Genomic DNA, 20,260 nt, shown 5'->3' on the forward strand with positions numbered 1-20,260 from the left:
GCCATTTCAAATTCAACATCTTCATAATGCATTTGATACTCGATATCCTCCAGTGTGCAGTAAATTGTGCAGTTTAATTTGCCTAAAAGAATTACGGCCAATTTACGGCCTTGAATCCCACACACCAAAATAATGATCCTCTTCAAATGAGCCAGTTTTTACAGGGACCTTCCTTGAGGACAGGGACGTCCTCTGGTCTAACAGTAGAATGGGTAGCACCAGTGTCAATCAAAAATTACACCTGGTGGCCATGTACCTCACCTTCTTCAAATGGACAACTCTGTTATACCGCTCGAGCCTCACAAAGTATTCAATCTTCCTCCCACCGCATGCACTATAATTGTGAATTGTTGGAGTCAAAACTCTCATTCTCAAATATAGGAAATTGTTTACATGGATTCTGATTTTAGAAAGGGTTTGGGTTTGCTCTTCATGCACAATAAATCTGGGATTACCTACTTTCAGTGGAGGCACGGAGCATGCTGGACCTCCATTAGTGGGGCTTGTAGCTGATTTAGAATTTTCATTAGCTGAACTGGGACATCCTGCATTTGTGTCGGATTCACGCTTTGCATTTGCCCATCACATCTTACTCTATTAGGATTCAGTTGACGTTCCCTATTCCAATGCCCAAAGTTGTTGCAGAATGACAAGGTGTTAATCTTCCTCCCTTCCTTTCAAGAAAGTTATCACATCATCATACTTTGTCATCACCATAGGTGAATGCACATGTGTACGTAGATCTCTTAGAGGTTCTGTATGTGGCCACTCTACAGCTATTTTACACTCAGCCCATAAATCGCTCAACACTACAATGTAAAAAAAATGCTTTCAAATCTTTCCACAAAACCTTCAAAATGTTCACAAACATGTCTAACTGGTTATACCATTAAGCAGGATTCTCTCTCAGTTTACTGAAGTTGTTCATGAATGTCGCAACATCACCTCAACTCCACAAAAATTAACATACCCTCCACTGTTTATCTCCCTGATAGGGAATATCAGAGCCTCCTCTTCATCTGGGGTACTGGAGGCGGTTTACTATTTACGCCTACACTGTCTGGTTCTTCTTTTTCTTTTCCTGCTTTTTCACCCATTTCCTCCCTAATATGTCACAATTGCTCCATTTCTAATGCATTAAACAAGTTTGGCAATGTGTAACTTCATTTCTGATGATCACATAGTGACTATCGCTTCATCATCTAATTGTGCCCTGGACATTTTCTGCAAAGGAATACTCTTTCAAAGATATACATCATATTTTCCTGCCACTTTTGTTAGTTTCTCATGTGTAGTAGCTGCATACCTTGTCATTTCTTTACTCAGGTATACAAGTGAATTTTTCTAGAATTGATTCAGATGTGAGATGTCTAAACATCTTGTAATGATTTTTCCAGTTTCCCCTTCAATCTAGGGGTCTAGCACTCCCTTGATGTGTGGATGGTGTCTCTATATCTCCTGTCCTCCTACTCTCAGAGGTTACCAGTGTGTGTTGTATAAGCTTTATTCGAGACAATTCTCATAAAAGCACATAAAATCAGAACAATCACACAAAATACATATTGCAGAATAAAAAATTCATTAAACACAATGCAGCTCATACAACATTACAGATAAAACAATTTATACCAATATATAAAAGTTTATTAAAAGGGATAACGAAACTACCTGCAATCCCCTAAAGACCGTCGTCTTATCGCCCAAGCCCAACCCATGTATTTGGCGACACCCATGACAATCGAATCCTGATGTGTTGTACATAGGATTCTTAAGGCCACGGAACTATCGCGTGTCCCCAGATTTTTGCATACCGGCGAGAGCCATTTCCTCCTTGGATTCACATAGGCTTCACATGAAAAGAGAAAATGTCCTAGGCTCTCCTCGGCATTTTCACAGGAAGGACATAGGCTATTAGTGGGTCTGTGCCAACCAGATGTCAATTTCCTAAGGGGGATAGATCCTGACCTTAACTGGAAAATGAGTTTCCTGTCCATTGGTACCGTGATGTTATCCCAATAATTTTCTAGGACAGGTAAAATTTTAGTCTCCAAAAAGCGACCAGACATTGAATCTGCCCTGGTGTCATTCAGCATCTTGCCTCCTACCCAACCCCAGTATTGCTCTTTGAGGACTTCTTTACTTGGGAAGCTTTCTCCCTCAGGGTTATTCCAAAGGTTGGAAAACCCTAAATTTACCAACATGGTCTTTAGATGTTTTAACCATTTTATCTTATGGAAGATATCTTCCTTGATTATCCACAAAAAGCCCTCCGCATACTGTCTTATTTCTGGAGTCGTCCAGAGGCGTCTCCAGTAAAGAACTGGTCGCAATCGAGCTCTGTCAGTGATCGTGCGTCTACCAAGCTCCATAAACAATGGGATCAGAGGGGTGCTCTGCGGAAGTCCAGTAATCCCGCGCATGAACTTGTTCTCAGAGGTCTGAAGGTCCATCAGACTATTCCAAGCCCATAGCTCAGCGCCATATAAGGTTGCACCCAAAACCTTCGCGTCATACACTGCCAGCGCTGGTTTTATAGGTTTTGTTTTTGATTTGCGGTGCTCCCCCCTTAAAGCACCTGATAGCTGCTGGTGCTTCAGGACTACTTTACTCACGTGATGCGTCCAACCAGTCCCTCCCGCAATCTGCACACCCAAGTATGTAAATTCATTAACTATATCGAGCCTGCTTTTGTTTAGGGTTATCTTAGGATAGCATCTGCTCCCAGTAGAGAAAACCATTAGTTTAGTTTTCCCTACGTTTACCTCAAGCCCATGCTCTGTGCAAAAAGCATCAAAAATGCTTATTGCACGCTGCAGCCCCATGGGAGTCTTGGACAAAATAAGAGTATCGTCAGCGAACATCAGGATCGGAACCCTGGTGTCCGCCAACGAGGGGGCATCGACACTAGCCCTCAGCATTCTCTCAACTATCCCGTTAATGAATAACGAGAAAAGTAGAGGGGCCATAGAACAGCCCTGCCTAACACCCCTTTCCACAGGGAAGTCCACTGTTGTCTCGCTACTTCCTCCCCATTGTACTCTGGCAAAATTGGATTCGTGCAGTTGCATAATTAATGTAAGAAGTTCTGCAGGAATCCCCAGCTTTTGGAGCACCGACCATAACTTGTGCCTGGGAACTAGATCGAACGCAGCCCGCAGATCGACGAACGCGACGTACAGGCTGCCCCTTCCCAGCACAACGGTTTTCCACCTCAATATTGTGAAGCGAAAGACCTGGTCAATGGTACTAGTGGCTCGCCTAAAACCCGCTTGATAAGGGGAGAGGGCGCTGTTATCTTCTACCCAATCCATTAGCTGGTTTGTTACCATTTTTCCGACTATTTTCTGTACAGTGGCTATTAAGCTTATGGGCCTATAATTTGCAGGCAGTGAGCGATCGCCCTTCTTATGGATGGGGATGATAGTTGCTCCTTTCCAAATGTCAGGCACCACTGCCCCCTTTGCTACGGCATTTGCTACAAGTAGGATGTATCTCGCCCATCTCGCCACATCATGTTTAAAAATATCAGGGGGGATACCATCCGGGCCGGGCGCCCTCCCACATTTAGCAGAACTGATGGCAATTTCTGCTTCACTGAGGGTGAATAGATCTTCAATTGCATAGGCCGGGATTATATCTTCAGCTATCGCGGGTATATTACTTTCCGCGTACTGGGGCCCGAAATAATCGACCCAGGAACCCACTGGTACATTATTATCAGGTTTCGCTGGGCCCACACCACTGCCCCACTTGATGATCTTCCAAAATAACAGTGAATCTTTATTATCGGAGGCTGCTTTTAGTTGGGCCCAATGGTCTTCATCCCATTTCCTTTTTGCACGATAAATGGCTGCTTTGTACAATTTCCTATGCTTAATCACTGCAGCACGATCCCTATTCCTTATTGCCTGCCCCAGATCTAGACGTGCTGATCTGCAGTGATTATCAAACCACCTACCCACTTCTTTAGTTTTCTTCCCTTTTCTTTTCTTTATAAAAAAACATGGTCTCAAAGAGGAGAATAACTTATTGTGGATTTCAGTGATAACATTGTCCCCGGGAACCACTGGGACAGCAGCTTCAATCTCGGAAATTGCACCATCTACCTTATTAGTAATATATATCATAGTGGCTTCGTTTGCTAACACCTTGGGCCATTTTAGCCTTCGCTCATCATTACTTAAATGAGGAGTGTCATCGTGTATCACAGTAGGGTTTCCTAAACCTGCATTCCACCACTTATGTGACACACATAGGGGGTTGTGGTCACTTTCAACCCGGGGTCTAACTGCCATATCTACCACCCCATTCCACAGCTGGAGACTACACAAAATATAGTCAATTCGGCTCCTGTTAATACCATTATCGAAAGTAAAACTGCCCTCCCTATCACCAGGTGTTCTACCATTGAGGGCTCTTATACCGTATTCCAAACATATTCCATTTAACAGTAGAATCTCTTTTGTCCATCGCTTCACAGGTTGTAGGTTTAATGATGGTACTCCCCAGAGATTATCCTCCTCGCACCCATTAGGGTCGTTTATACAATTCAAGGGTTCGAAGGTCCTGTTTAAGTCCCCTGATATAATCTTTACATTTCCCTGGGAATTGGCCTCCATAGCATCAGACAACAACTCAATGGTGGATATATTTGTTATTCTGTCACCTCTCACATAAATATTATATAGATCTATTGGTTGGCCTTTTGCGACAGAGATTCTAAGTGCTTGTAAATCACTATTACCCAGGTCAAGGATTTTTATGTCAAAATGCAAACCCAATCTGACCCACACTGTTAGGCCACCCTTTGGCCGCCCTCTTACCCCTTTGATGGCTGGTATATAGTAGTTTAAGTAACCTAAGCAATAGAGTGGTTCACAGGCCCAGGTTTCTTGGAAGCAACAAATGTCAAAGCCACTTATAAAATCAACCCAAAGCTGGGAGTCCAACTTGCTGGCCAACCCTGCGACATTCCAAGACAGAAGGGTGCCAATATCTGTATTCGTTCCCTCCCAGGTGTTAGCAAGCGGAGATTCGGGTGTTGACATTGAAGTTCCCACTAAACTAGCCAAACTGTCCGAGTCATCCAGTGAGCCCACGACTGAATCGACCATTACAGGGTGTGAGACATTTGAATTTGATGTTCCTAGTCTAAAGCCACCTTCTTCGGCCACACACCTAGCCTCGATGTTATTCTCCATTGTTTTTGTAGCAATGATATTACCACAGACGTCACCCAACGCCTCTACTTCTTTTAAAATTCCACCCATGCTGTCAGTATCAGTGTGTCAATATCCCCAGCCCAAGTCCTGCCATCCTGCGTGGGGGTTATTGTGCGTGTGTGGAATATAATTAAAAGTTGCATGGGAAGATGGTAATGAAGCAACTGGCCATTGCACAATGGGGGGGATTATGGGCTCATTTAGTAAGCTTGTAGCTACACTTGTTGGTCTGGGGTAAAAGAAGGTGAGGTCCACAATACCAATACCGCCCTTGTTTGTTCCCCATCCCTGCCTTGTTATCCAACCCACCACCCTAGGGTCTTGGAAATTAACCACTATACATTCCCCACCCAAAGTTTTTGGTGTATAACCCATCCAGTCAATTCTCCTGGCCCCTATTATTAGCCCATCTACGCCACCCGGCAGAGGACGATTTTCCTTTAACCAGTGCATGGTCTTGTTTTTGAGCATCTGGAAGTTTTCTCTCTGCCCTGGGGGTAAAGGTGGTACATTGATCAGAACTGCCACATAGGGGAAGGAGTCTGGAGTTAGGTTAATTGGGGGTTTTCTATGAGGTGGCTTTGGCAAGGGCGTTGGGATTGATTTGGGAGCTTGAGGAACAGGTAGAAGGGCAGGTTTATTCACCTGTTTGCTATTGGCTAGGGACACTGTTGGGGCTTTAACAGCTGGCTGGTGAACATTGACCCCATTTCCTACTCCCTTGGTGATTGGGGGTATGCGTGGATTGTTAGTGGCACTAGCGGGTGTTGGTGCTTTACCCACTTGTTGGCACGAGTTAGCCACAACATTTATGTTGGTCAGTTGTTTTTGTGGCTGGGGTAGTGAGGGCTGAATGAGTTGTGTCAGATTCGGCTGTGAGGGTTCAGAACCCGATGTCGCTTTGTCGGCCCTTGGTGTAGGTTTTGCAGTGACGTTTGCTGGGGGTTTGTTTTGTTTAGAAGGTAAAGGGGAGCCATTTCTAGAATTTCTACCCTTATCCTGAGTGAGGGGGATATTCATGACCTGGGGGTTTGGGTTTATTTCCACCCTACTTGCTTTGATCAGGGATTTTGTTGAATAGAAATTGTCTAGGGTTTTTTGCTCAAAGTGGTCTAGCCTATCAATGAGTTTAGCAATTCTATCCTCTATTGGAGTGAGTACCAATCTAAACATTTTTTCTAGTTCAGGAAGCACATTTGCAAATAGTACATCATTGTCTTTACTTAGTACTTTTGAGATGGAACAAGAATCGTCCACTTTGTCTACATTGTCCTGTGAAGTAGGAGTAGTTGGTATTACACAGCCTGTTCTTTGTACAGGCTCGTTAACTGTGTTCCCAATGTTCAACTTCCTACTTTTTGATGATGGTCGGACCATTAATTTGCAATTTTTAACAGCAGCTGGACGTTTCCTTTTAGCCCCAGTTTTGGGATTGACAGGTATAACTTGATGGCCCGAATCAGAGAGCAATAATGGGTGAGATGTACTACCACAGGTAGTGTTTGGGTCCGTCGTGGCAGTCTTAATTGTGTTGTCACCCAGGGCCTCAGAGCCTTCGTTTGTAACTGGAAGGCTCACTGATGAAAGAGGGGTTACCAGAGTAGGGTAGACAACATTTGAAGATTTGTCCATAGAGTTCTTCAGTATTTCGATGGATAATCTGCGCTCGGCGCGCTTCTCTGCCAGAGTTAGTTCTTTATCTATTACCAGTGAGCGATTGAAAAAAAATTTGTCTAAGGGACCAATGGCCAAAGGGCCAGACTCCAGTGGAAGAGACATCGAATGACTGGTTGTAGGACTAATATTAGTGACAGTCGCCATAATGACCACAAAGTAATACAAAACAATCTATGTCACTTACTAAGTTAGTTGGCGTATCTCACGATCAAGAGGGATGGCCCAGCCCGGCCTCCTGCGGCCCCGGACGGTCACAGACGGTCCCGCCCTTGTCCCGGGCTTCTCCCGGCACCCTCCCGCGCGCTCCCGCGCTGCGGGAGTTGTAGTTCCTTTTGAAGATTATGCCGAGGGGGCGTGGCCGGCAGGGAGAGGAGCCCAGCTGGAGACGGGCGCGCGGAGACTCCTGGACAACGGAGTCCTCCGCTCTGCCTCGCAGCCCTGCCGGTGTCGATGTCACTTAGAAACAGATGCCCCAAGTTGAAAACCGCCTCAACCACGATGCGGGACTCGCGAAGCGGGTCCGGCGAGGCGTGGGAGGCACCAGGTAAATTAAATGCCAGGGAGTTTGCAGGTAATCCGTGGAGCGCGGCGTCAGGAAGAGCGTCCACTGTTGGAGCCTGGAAGTGCTCGTTAAGAACAACTGAGATGGGGGCGCGGCCGGCAGGGAGAGGAGCCCAGCTGGAGACGGGCGCGCGGAGACTCCTGGACAACGGAGTCCTCCGCTCTGCCTCGCAGCCCTGCCGGTGTCGATGTCACTTAGAAACAGATGCCCCAAGTTGAAAACCGCCTCGACCACGATGCGGGACTCGCGAAGCGGGTCCGGCGAGGCGTGGGAGGCACCAGGTAAATTAAATGCCAGGGAGTTTGCAGGTAATCCGTGGAGCGCGGCGTCAGGAAGAGCGTCCACTGTTGGAGCCTGGAAGTGCTCGTTAAGAACAGCTGAGATGGGGGCGCGGCCGGCAGGGAGAGGAGCCCAGCTGAAGACGGGCGCGCGGAGACTCCTGGACAACGGAGTCCTCCGCTCTGCCTCGCAGCCCTGCCGGTGTCGATGTCACTTAGAAACAGATGCCCCAAGTTGAAAACCGCCTCGACCACGATGCGGGACTCGCGAAGCGGGTCCGGCGAGGCGTGGGAGGCACCAGGTAAATTAAATGCCAGGGAGTTTGCAGGTAATCCGTGGAGCGCGGCGTCAGGAAGAGGTTACCTCAAACAATGGGGGTGAAATTTGATTATCAAATGGACTTAGTCCCCCTTGAGCAAATGGTGTAGTAAAAACACGTGTTTTGTCCCTTCTTTTAAAAAATGAACATTTTGCGGTGGGGCCTAGGCAACAATTTGTGAATTTGCAATGTCGGGATCAATCTTATTGCAGCTATTCCATCTAAAGCTCCTGAAACAGCAGGATTCGGGGCAATAGTTATGGGTGTAGATAGAACAGGAACTGTTAGAATTTGAGCTGATATAACTTGTGCTATTGGTGCAGGAACAGTCATAATAAAAGCTGAAACAGTTGAAGGAATAGTAGTAGTGGCTGTCTCAGCAAGTAGAGCTACAATCGAGAAGGTTGAGAGTGGACCCCCAATCTGAACCACATTCGGGTCAACAGGGACTGTGGCAACTGTACAAGCAGATGTTGTAGCTTTATCTGAATCCGGTGATGGAGCAACATAAGATGGTGGAAGTGAGGACAACAAGGCATCTAAGAGAGCATCACTACAATCACTATTTGTACCAGATTTCTATGCATTATTGGCATCTTCATTTCCCTGCTTATGATCCTTTTCAAGCTTCTCTGTTGTAGGTGCTGGGTACATTATAACTTCTACTGCTACACATTTCCTCCATACATGCTGTTCTTCATCCCACATAGTTTCATGTAATTACGCACTGCTCTCTTTGCTTTACTTTGATATTCTCCCTTATGCATGTGCTGCATGCGTCCAAGAATTTAGTAGTTCATACTGTGCAGGTCTAGGAGATGGTTTCCTATGATAATATTCCCCTTAAATTGTCAATACACTTTAGATCAAAAGTGCCATTGATTAAGCCACAAACATGTATGAAGCCCTATGCTTGTTGCCATATAATGACCTGGAGTACCTTCCGGTGGAGCCGCCTCACCCTCACTGACAGGGAATCGCACATCACCCCGTATGAAATCTCTATGGGCTCTGAAACATTTCATGATTTCAACAGTTCAACAATGAAATGGACAAATTCAAATCACATTTTCAATGTTTTTTTGAAATCACAATTCAGTACCAATTTATATTTGCAGCCAATCTGAGCACAAGCCTTTCCTTCAGGAGTCTATCACAACACTACACCTGATGACTCATCAATCAATCCCAACACGACACTTCATAGTCGAGATGGAGAGCTAATAAGGAGCTATCTTTTACATCAATTATCATGATTATTGAAGTTCAATTGGGGCCTCACAGGATTCAATAAAGAGATTTAGGGGCCCATTAGGATGTAGGGCAGATCGCCACCGCCCGCATGGCGGTGACGATCCGCCCTACATCCGAGCCCGCCATTTCCCCCCCCCCATATTAGTATGACCGGGGGACAGCGGCGGGGGGGAAGACCGTCCGCTGTTTTTCCGCCAGGTTGACAAGTCAGCCGGGCGGAAAAGGGTTTCATATGGTGGCGGTGTCTGCTGGACACCTCCATCCATATCAGGATGCAGGCGGGAGGGAGCCTTTCCGTGGTGGCAACAAAAGGCATGCAGTTTTTGAGTTAGGGGGCCTGTTGCAGGCCCCTAGAATGTTGGGGGAGCACATGGGGGGTACCTATGGTACCCCCTTCGTGTGCATGCACAATATGGCAGGCACCGCGTGGTGCCTGCCATGTTGTGCATTCACATTCACGACATGCATTTTTGGCATTGCGGCGGGCGATACTGAAAGCACCGCCCACCGCAATTTAAAATTTGCAGGATGCGCCCGCCAGTGTGGCGGGTGCATCCTAATGTCACTCACGGGTCCTCCGCACATATCACGGGTGGCCCCTTTTACCGTGTCCGCCCGCCATCCTAATGATGCCCCTAGTGTGAGTTTAAAGGGTTATTATATTAATTGAAATAAATTATTAGTTCATTTACATTTTTGTCATCATTATTGCAGATTCAAATAATCTAAAAGTCGATTTTTCAAAATAAGATAAAATAGTACATTAGTAAGAATTATAAAGAGAATGCAAAATATGCAGTGTGTTCCATAAAGGAAAATTTCTAATTGAAATTAGTCTAGTATGGGTATAAAAGGGAATTTAATGTCAGAAACCAAGTTAAGGAGTCAGTTTCAGAAACCCAAATGAAGAGTTCTAAAGAGAGAAAACGAATGTACAGGCATGAAGCCTTAACACTCACGCTGTGGAAATTAGCAGGCACTGGAAGGGTCTTCTCAGCTCCTATTCAGCAAGCATCACTAAGAATGGCCTCCTAAGTTTTGCAGAAAGGTCTCTAAACCTAGAAAACACATTAATATAATTCAACAAAATATTAGTCACAACAATTTTCCCATTCTCCATTCCGAGGAACAAATCAGTCTTCAGCAAACTCTGAGAGCAGGTAGACTTCCCAGTTTCTCACACCTTCACAATGAACTACACAGCCATGTCCTTGTATTGTTACTTTTAACAGATTCTTGTGGTTCAGACTGTTCTTCCCATGAGTTGCCCCTCCTGCTATCTCCTCTCCTTCCAATGAGAACCTCACTACCAGTTGTCCAATACATTACAAATGCCTATACACTGACTAACAGTAGGCTTCTGGAAAATTACAGGATCTGCAGTGGGAAAATAGAGAAAAACATATTATGCAAAACACCGGCTTAAATGCAGAAACAGACCTCTTGGTCCTAACATGTAAAGTTGACATTTAATATGCCATCAACAGGTATGCTAACTTAATTCATTAAATTAGGTTAATTTGAGTGTTTGCTTATAATGGCTAATTGTGATTTCCTACTACACATTTTGCGTTTACTGTGCATATGTTATTGCAGTATTGAAGTTAGCACTTTACAGTTAAATGTGTTTCATTTGCAAAATGAGGAATTTCATATGCCAGCCAAGGGGTCCCATGATGAGGGGGCGAGTGTAAAAATAGGTGAGTGCCAGTGCCACATCTCAACAGCAGGGGACTCCACATTACCTGAGGTATCAGGTACAGGCCTAGGAGTATCCAAGGTCCTGGAGGGTTCCCTAAGTCAGGTGAGATAGTTGGTAAAGGGAGGTCAAATGTCCATTGGACGGGAGTCCTGTGGCACTAGCTCCCAATATGCAGTTAGTTGCAATTGGTTATGTCCCTTAGCCGATCATCTAGTTGAGGCATGGGGTGGCAGCCTCAGTGCTTTGCAAATTTGCGCTTTGCTAGGAGTAGCAGCATAGCAGTTATGTGCCTGAGTCCACTAGGAACATCCTTGACATAGCCCAGAAGGGCTATCCGCAGAGTTTTGGGGGGGGGGGGTGGTGATTATGACAATGACATCATATACAGTTGTCCCGAAACATGCCACCACAGGGCAATCCTACAATAGATATAGTAATTAGGCATTGCCTGCCCCACATCTGCAGCCGAGTGTGTCTTCTAAAAGGCTCATGCAATGCATCTTGGCAGGGACGTGATACATTTTGTGGAGGAACTTAATGTGTATCATGTGCAGTCTTTAATTGGGGGAGACTGTTTTGGTCAGCCCGTAGCAATACCGCCATTGTGCCTTGGTGAGAGGAGAGTCAAGTTTGGCTTCCCAACTGAGGTAGTCTTTGGGTGATTTCTCTTGCATGGTTGCATTGAGGTGAGAAATCGGTTTTGCAGCAATGGATCTGTTAATAAGGTATCTAATGAGGAAGTGTGGGAGCGGCAAAGAGAAATATGTCATGCAAAGCATGAAAGGCTGCTCTGAAACTGTAATAAGTGAAGAGACCTCCTTGAGTATGCTGCCGTAGTGTGAGTATGTGTTGTACTGAAAGGAATTGTTCGTCCGGAAAAAAGACACCAGGGGTATGTAGTTTTAGCTGTGATAACTGGCAACATAGTTCATCATCTTCTGCTGCAGTGAGTTGCGGGTGGCCTTTTAGAGGAACTTTAGGTGAGTACAGGCTGTTGAAGCCTGGACATAGGTGGAATCTGTCTCACACCCAGGTTCTGCTGGCTGCAGTATCGATTTCCGTGCATAGGTGTCAGGCAGGCAAGTAAACCACAATGAGTAATGGGCAGGAGGCTCGATTGGCAGACTCAATGGTCAAGTGTAAGTGTGGTTGGAATGGACTCGGGTATATCCAAAAGTGTGCTGAGTGCTCTTGCGCACTGCAGTAGTAAAGCTCTATATCTGTGGTGCATAAACCACCCTGCTCAAAGAGAAGAGTCAGTCTTTCCCAAGTGACCCTTGGCTGCTCACCGGCCTACAATAGTGTAACAAGGTGTGCATGGAATCAAATGAGAAAAATGTGTTGGGAGGGGTATGGGAATATTGATGAATGAAAACAGAAATTTGAGAAGAGAGGCACCTTGGCGATTGCAATGCTCCCAGCCATGAGCAATGGCAGGTGGGTCCAAATTGGTACATAATCCTCTAACCATGTAATCCAGGCCCCATAGTTTGATCTCCATAAGTCTTTGATGTCTCTACTAATCCATACACCCAAATACGGGACCGTCTCATTCACCCATTGCAGTGGATAATCGGTGGTGAAACTGTTGGTCACAGTAGTCATGCGTGAACAGCACTGATTTGGACCAACTGATATGGATGCCAGTGAGCCAGCTGAAGCAAATAATTTCACGGATCAGAGGGGATATGTTAATTTGTGGAACATGCAAATATAGGATGGGGTCATCCGCGTACACTGAGACTAGAATGGGCCTGGCAGAGAAGGTAAGTCCCCTTCTTGAATGCTGTTGTAGCATTTGGGCAACCAGGGGCTTCATCGCAGTAGCAAATAGGATGGGTGATAGGGGACACCCATGACTGGTACCCCTATGTAATGAGAACGAAGGTGTAACTTTGCCATTAACACACAGTAAATTGCATAGCAAGGTAAAGAGGATCATGATCAAGTCCATTAAGTGAGGACTAAGGCCCAAGCACTGCAGCAACTGGAACAAAAAGAACTATTCCAAGGAGTCAAGCGCTTTAAGCTATGGATCAATAGAGTGCATGAGCGCAAACACCATACGTAAATTGTGGAACGTGTTGCACCAGGGCACAAACCCAAATTGGTCTTAGAAAATGAGATCTGTCAGTAAAGGCGTTGATGCAGCGTAAAAGCTGATCATTCTTTACACAACATAAAAAAACAATTCTGACAATAAAATTCAAATGTGCGCTTTGCACACATTTAGAAAAATAACTTTGAAACTTAGAAAAGCTGAAGTACTAGTACTGTAAAAGTCTAGTTGGATTTATAGAAAAGAAGAATTTTGAGAATATTGAATTTAACATGTTTATTAACTTATTACCTTATTATTTTAACAAAGTCGTTATGAAAGATTAGTGAAAAGCTTTCTATAATGCAAAATAAGAAAAATTATTAATAGGAAGCATTATAGCTAAGTAACAAATTGGCCTTACACACTATTGTGCAAATATTAAAGACAAAATTTAGCATCTCTATTGCCTTCATTGTTATACACCATAGCAAATGAAAACCTGGTGCAAATTAAAATTTGTTACATTGTATATGAATGAAACTTGACATTATTTGAGTCTCAGATCTACTAAAACAATGTTACTATAGTAATTTTTAAGAATAGTTTAAATGTATGTGCTAATATAATTAGTAGTAGGCCATATTTAGAGTATCTAAGAATACAGATTGCCAACAGGACTAAGGAGGCCCTGACGCATGATTGAATCACATGAAAAGAAGGAGATTTTCTAAATAGCAAGAACCTCACCATCCCCTACTTTAACACTACACCAAAAATCCATAAGACCCTGGATAACCTACCTGGAAGGCCAATAGTGTCAGAGATAGGATCTATTTTAGAACCCCTATCTAAATTCACAGGCCCTTGATCCAAAAGACGAGCCCTTACCTCAAAGACACTAAGGTAGGCTTATGCCTCTTGAAGGACATGCAATATAACCCAGATAACCACATTTTGATGGGCTTAGACATTGAAAGTCAGTATACCAGCCTCCCACACATGGAAACTCTTAGCATCATTGAAGAGGTACTTTTTGATGAAGAATGGCTTTTCCAGATACCAAGGAACGTGGTAATAGAATGCTGCAAATTGGCCCTGACTCAAAATTTCATCCAGTTCGATGAGACTCTCTATCTACAACAACACAGGACAAGCATGAGAAGCACCTTTGCCCCAAGTATACCCAGACTGTGTGTGCACCATTTAGAATTGCACAAACTCATCTGCCAACCGAACCCCTTCCTACACCACATCAAACTATAGAAGAGGTACATTCATGATGTACTAGCAATATGGGAGGGAGATGAGAACACAGCAACAGATTTCCTGACCTGGTTAAATATTCTGAACACATGTTTGAGATTTACTTGCAAAATGTGCAGAACTGAACTAGTGTTCTTAGATCATAACAATGAACCAAAGGGTCCCTGAAGACCACAAAACATGAAAAACCAACAGCAAATAACTGCCTTCTACAATATATCAGCTTCCACCCCAGAGACCTAAGAGAGAATCTGACATTCAGACACTTTTTAAGAATAAGAAGAAATTGTTCCGATGAGAAGGACTGTCGGATACAAGCCGAAAATTTAGTTTGTAAACCGGAAGGTAGAAAATATCCAAGAAAGAGGGTATCACGTCCAAAGAAAAGGGCATAAAACACAAACAGAGACACCCTCCTGGAACATCCACCACAGTGAGACAGGGACAAGAGACCAAGATGTATCACCACTTTCAACATAGCATCCAATTTGGAAATACAAATTATCCAAAGTAATTGGTGCATACTGAACAGTGGATCAGTATGTATACCACGCCCTATGTTCTCTCATAGTCAAGGGAAAAGTCTAAAAGACATCCTGGTATACAAACGCCCTCACAGACAACTAAAGGAGATAACAAGCACACACACCAGTATAACAGCCACCACTGGCCACTACCCTTGCAGTACCTGTAGTGTCTGTAACATGATAAAACCAACGAAGATGATAACTTCCAACAACAATATGACCTGGGAATTAAGGAAACTAACCAACTACAACACCCAACGAATAGTGTACTTAATACCATGTCCATGTAATCTACACTATATAGGTATGACAACATGTAAAGTCAATATAAGAATCGGAGAGCATTGCAGTAATTTGAGGTGTGGCCGAGAAACCACAAAGCTGGCAGCCCACTACATAGAAGAGAAGCACACAACATAAGACTACCAGTGGGTCATCCTCGAACATGTAAAAGACACAGCAAATGTAGAATCGTTCCTATTTGAAAGGGAACAAAGATGGATTTTCAAACTTTAAATGCATACCCACTATTTGAATGATAATATTCCCTGTGGTCATTTCGTGAGATGAAATACAACAACATCTGTGCAGGACAATACAACTTAACTTTTTGCATGCTCATGACGAGCTGAGCTCGTCATGAGGCACGGTGCTCCGGTGCTCATGACGAGGGCTGTGGAACGCTCAGGTGCGGGGAGAATTCCCCTGCTGTGCTGATCGTTCCACGGGAGCCAATGCTCCTGTGACGAGCTGAGCTCGTCATGAGCACAGGAGCACTGTAGTTCATGACGAGCTCAGCTCGTCATGAGCATGCGGGCGCGGTGCGCGCCCCCTCCCCCCCAGCACAGCGGGGGAATTACCCCCACAGCGAAGGGGCTAAATGACCCAAATAAAAGACCAATCTAATGGCGTAATTTGACCACAAAAGAGACTCTGTTTTATAACCTTTTTGCAACTTTTTCAATTTTTACAATTTTACAATTTTGAAATTTCTTCATAGCCTTGACCAGTTGGCATCCTGCAATACTTTTTCAGACTAGCATTATTACTAAATAGCACATGTCTAGCAAGGAAATGTATTCAGCCAAAACGATCTCCTAAAATTATACTTTCCCTATTTTTTAACCATAGGATCGTGATAGCACATACGCGATAGAATTTTCCCCATTCTTTAACTCCATTTTTAACTCTGTTACTTTTATAACAACATGGAACACAGCTCCGCTCATACATGAAATGGAATTTCATTTTGTAAAATACCCCGGATGGACCTCACTGTGGTTCCACCAAACGTACGCCATATTGGGACGATAAGCAGACTAGTGTATCATGCGCATGAGGCTGCAACATCCACAATACCCCTGAGTCTACGTAAACCTCCTGAACATCAGGGATATGGCATCACCAAACAAGTATCAGAGTGTGGGCTCACAGTATGTGTCCAGTTTGGCCTTAGCTGTTGACTCTGGGATCCCAAAAATGCATAATTTGTATCTTCTGCCCTGGCTGTGTGAAAATCGTGCATCTTTGACACTTGTATCTCCGGTTGGTCGACACATCTGGCTTGGTTGTACAGTTGCCAGATAACTGTGCTTTAGGTAGAGTAGTTTCTTTCTAATATCCTATGATTTGTTTTGGTCTATGACTTGTGCATTGAAGCTATGGTTAGGTTTAGTGTAAAAGCACTACTTGACAGGCTGATCGATGTGGGTACATCTTTCATTAGGTTCCCATGGATTAGAAGATGGAGCTCAGATTTTGTAAGGTTTTGCAAATGCATCACAGCACAATAAGCAGTGCTCATAACGCAAACAACTGCAAATGACAGTGCCAATCAACTTTTGTCTGCTTCAGATTTATGCTGAAAGTTGGCACAACACAGCACCAAATTCCTTTGCATTACAGCGTGCCAGACACTCTGATAAAGGGTTCATAACAGAGCTGGGACAGCTCAAACATCTGTTGAACTCCAATAAAGGCAGATTAAACTAGCATGATGTGTGTTTCCATCAACTCCTAGTACCAAATGAAACCAGGTGCAAACATGGGCAAGCAGAACATTGCATGATATTCCTACACATATTATGTAACTTCTGTGAAATTTCACATTTTATTCAGCTTACCTTTGCATATAAATGTATACTGGAGGTTGTAACTCGAGTGCAAATCTGATGCAGGATACCGATGATACTCCTTTGCCTGCCACTCCAAAGCATAATGTTTCACACAAGCATGGTCAATGACATCATTGTAATGCAATTTTCAGCATTTACTGCTCTTAGCATTTGTTCTGCATTGGATTTTCTCTCACTGCAGTGCAATATTTTGTAAATCTGAGCATGGGTTTATATTAGTACAGTCACCAATATCAAGGAGGATTAGTTTATTGATTTCAGAATGCCCATATATTTGGACACTATACCCTTACCAATGTGATAATTGATTTTAACCCCTTCCACGCTGATGACGAGCTCAGCTCGTCATGAGGTACACCTTTCGTACGCTCATGACGAGCTGAGCTCGTCATGAACCGAGGTATTTACAAAACTTCAGCGCACAGCGGGAAAAGCCGCTGCGCGTATCAGGTTAAAATAAAATATTGGATGTTTGCATTAGTATAACATGCCACCATAGGGAACATGCAGTAACTAAGGCACTGATTTATTAAGCCCCTTCTTTGCCTTTGCATCGTGCAAGGCGGTGCAAAGCAACACAAGTGCTTCAGCGAGATTTACTTAGTCAGACAAAGTCGGGCTTAGTAAATCTGGAGTAATGCAAGGCAGCGCAAGTCGCTTCCTTACGTTGCTTGTCCTAGGAAGGTGATCCATGGGTGTAGCATGTGTGTTCCCACGTATCCATCGATGGTTTTTGGTGCATTCCCACATTTACTAATAGTAGTAAACCTGGAATTACATCAAAATGCTAGACTACTCTTTCACCGGTGAGGCAAAAAGAGGAGAAATATCTTAATTTCTCCTCGTTTTTCCCTGTTTCTATGTGTCCTGCATGTTGTGGCACACATAGTGAGGGGGAAAAGCCTCAAATGATTGTTTTTATGTAGGAAGGTATCCCTCCCTGCACAAAAATAATCCTGCGTGTATTGCAGGCACCCTTCTGCCATGACGCAAGAGTGCCTGCATTAGTATATGCGGCACTCAGTGAATGCCAGAAACCGGTCCTCGGAAGCTTATTTCCGGTCCAGGGAAGACATGGCTTGGCAGTTCAGGCTGGACTGTTCCCATGAGGCACAGGGTCAGACTGATTTGCATATAGCCATGTCTGAACGGGGGTGGCAGAGTGGGCTAAAGAACGGTGATGGATTAAACCCAGATCTTTTAACTGGGTGTGAGTGTTTGATTGCTTCAGATGCTCCGTCCATCACCACCCCCTTTTGTACCGCACTCAGGGGGTCATTAGGATCGCAGACAGACTTGAGTCCATCCGCGACCCCTGAGTAGGAGGGAACATCCGCATGGGCTGCGGCGTTCCCTCTGTGCAGATTAGGATGTGACCGCCAGGGTGGCGGTGACATCCTCCATTTTTAACATTGCGGCAGGTGGAGCTTCCAGCTGCACCCGCAGCAATGTTAAAAATGCACGCATTGGGGAGCGTGGCTTGGATGCCGCGCAAGATGGCCGGCTAGGTACGGAGCTCCGCCGCATCGATAACCTCACGGCGTGATTTCCCGATGTAACCGGGACCGTTCCTGCACCCAGTTGCTGGATTTCTCCTGCGGAAGGCTAGCGGAGTCGGCGGAGCGGCTTTACAACGCTTGTGGTGCCGTTTTCGCTCTTCTCTGCGATGTTTTCCCAGTCCCTCACGGAGCCGCCATTTTGAGACTCTCCCGAATCTCGGAGCCTCGGCTGCCAGGCTTTACCGCCACACGAAGTGTCACCAGACACCAACGACCTTCACGACGCTGATTCCATTTCAGGGGTGAGCAGTACCTGTTATATAAGAGACTCTTTTGCTGCGTTTTTCTCTCCTCTTATTCTGACTTGGAGCACACGACAAATACGCACTCTTCACGATGCTTCACCCCTGACAACTGCTTTTTTCATGACCGAACATGGTCAAAGTCCTACAATACTTTTTCTCCTACATGTCCCTCCTCATGGCGCTATACGGACAATTTCTCTGAGAACTTTCTGTTCATTTTTTCTGCGCCTCAGTTCTCTCAGGATGTCCTTCAGCCTGTTACCATTTTAGTCACATTCTCTTTTGTGCTCACTGAATAATTTGCTCTACTTCCCGGACGCTCTCTCACTTCAATCACTTTGGTGCTTCACCCTCTCTTCGGAGATATTTCCGGAACATTCCAAACGCACCTTTAGTTGCCTCTCAGGGAATTGAGCCTATCTAGCGGCAAGACCACTCACTTCTATGGTCAGATTACGTAAACCGCAATTTGTCTTTATACCATCGGTGAACACATCAGGGGCTTCTTCTTCATCTGGTACACATAAAGCCAATTCTTCTATAAAAATGACCTCTCAAAAATCATCTTTGGCTCATACCACTACCAGTAAATCTTCCCCACCTGCTCCAGCGGGCAAACGCCTCAAGCAAAACTCTCCTACACCAGAAGACAATCCTTCAACTTCTCCTACGGATCAAATTCTGGAAGAGCTGCGAGCATTGCGTCCATTCATTGAAAAAACAAGTACAGACATGCAGCTTCTAAAGGATAAGTGGGAAAACATGGATGCCCGACTTTCTACTGTTGAACAGCAATTCCCTGACATTCAGTCCAACACTCAACGTATAGACGCCTTAGAAAAAACTGTCCTCTCACTTCAAAAGCACACAGAAGATTTGGAAAATCGCAATAGGAGGAACAACCTCCGTATTTACAATTTGCCGGAAAATCTTGAGGGGGACAATCCGGTGTCTTTCTTTACCACCTTCCTGCCGAAACTTCTGGACCTCCCACCTTCTACTTCCATTAGTATTCAACGTGCTCATAGACTAGGGGCCAGAACGGATTCTTCCTCAAAACCTCGTGGAGTTATCATACTCTTTCTGAAATACACGGATCTCCTCTTGATTCTCTCAGCTGCGAGGAATAAAAAACAAGTCAATTGGCAAGGTCAACGAGTGTATTTATCTCAGGATCTTTCTAACGCCACTGCATCCAGACGTAAAGAATTTCTGGCTATGCGTCCCTCTCTGCGCTCCTTGGGAGCAAGATATGGCTTGTTTCACCCTTGTACTTTCAGAGTCACCTATCGGAACAAGACTTGGTCATTTCAGGAACCTGGAGAATTAAGAAACTTTCTTCTTCTTCATAGTGAAGAAGGGATGGATGCCTCCTCTTCTGCTTCGAACAGTGGCTGAAATTGAGCTTTTACTGTCTATATGATTGTTCTTCTACTAGTTTGTCTTTGACTTCATGTACTTCTCCATTTTTCTTC

The sequence above is a fragment of the Lissotriton vulgaris genome, chromosome 7 (genome assembly GCF_964263255.1).
Source record: "Lissotriton vulgaris chromosome 7, aLisVul1.2, whole genome shotgun sequence".
Taxonomy (NCBI): Eukaryota; Metazoa; Chordata; class Amphibia; order Caudata; family Salamandridae; genus Lissotriton; species Lissotriton vulgaris.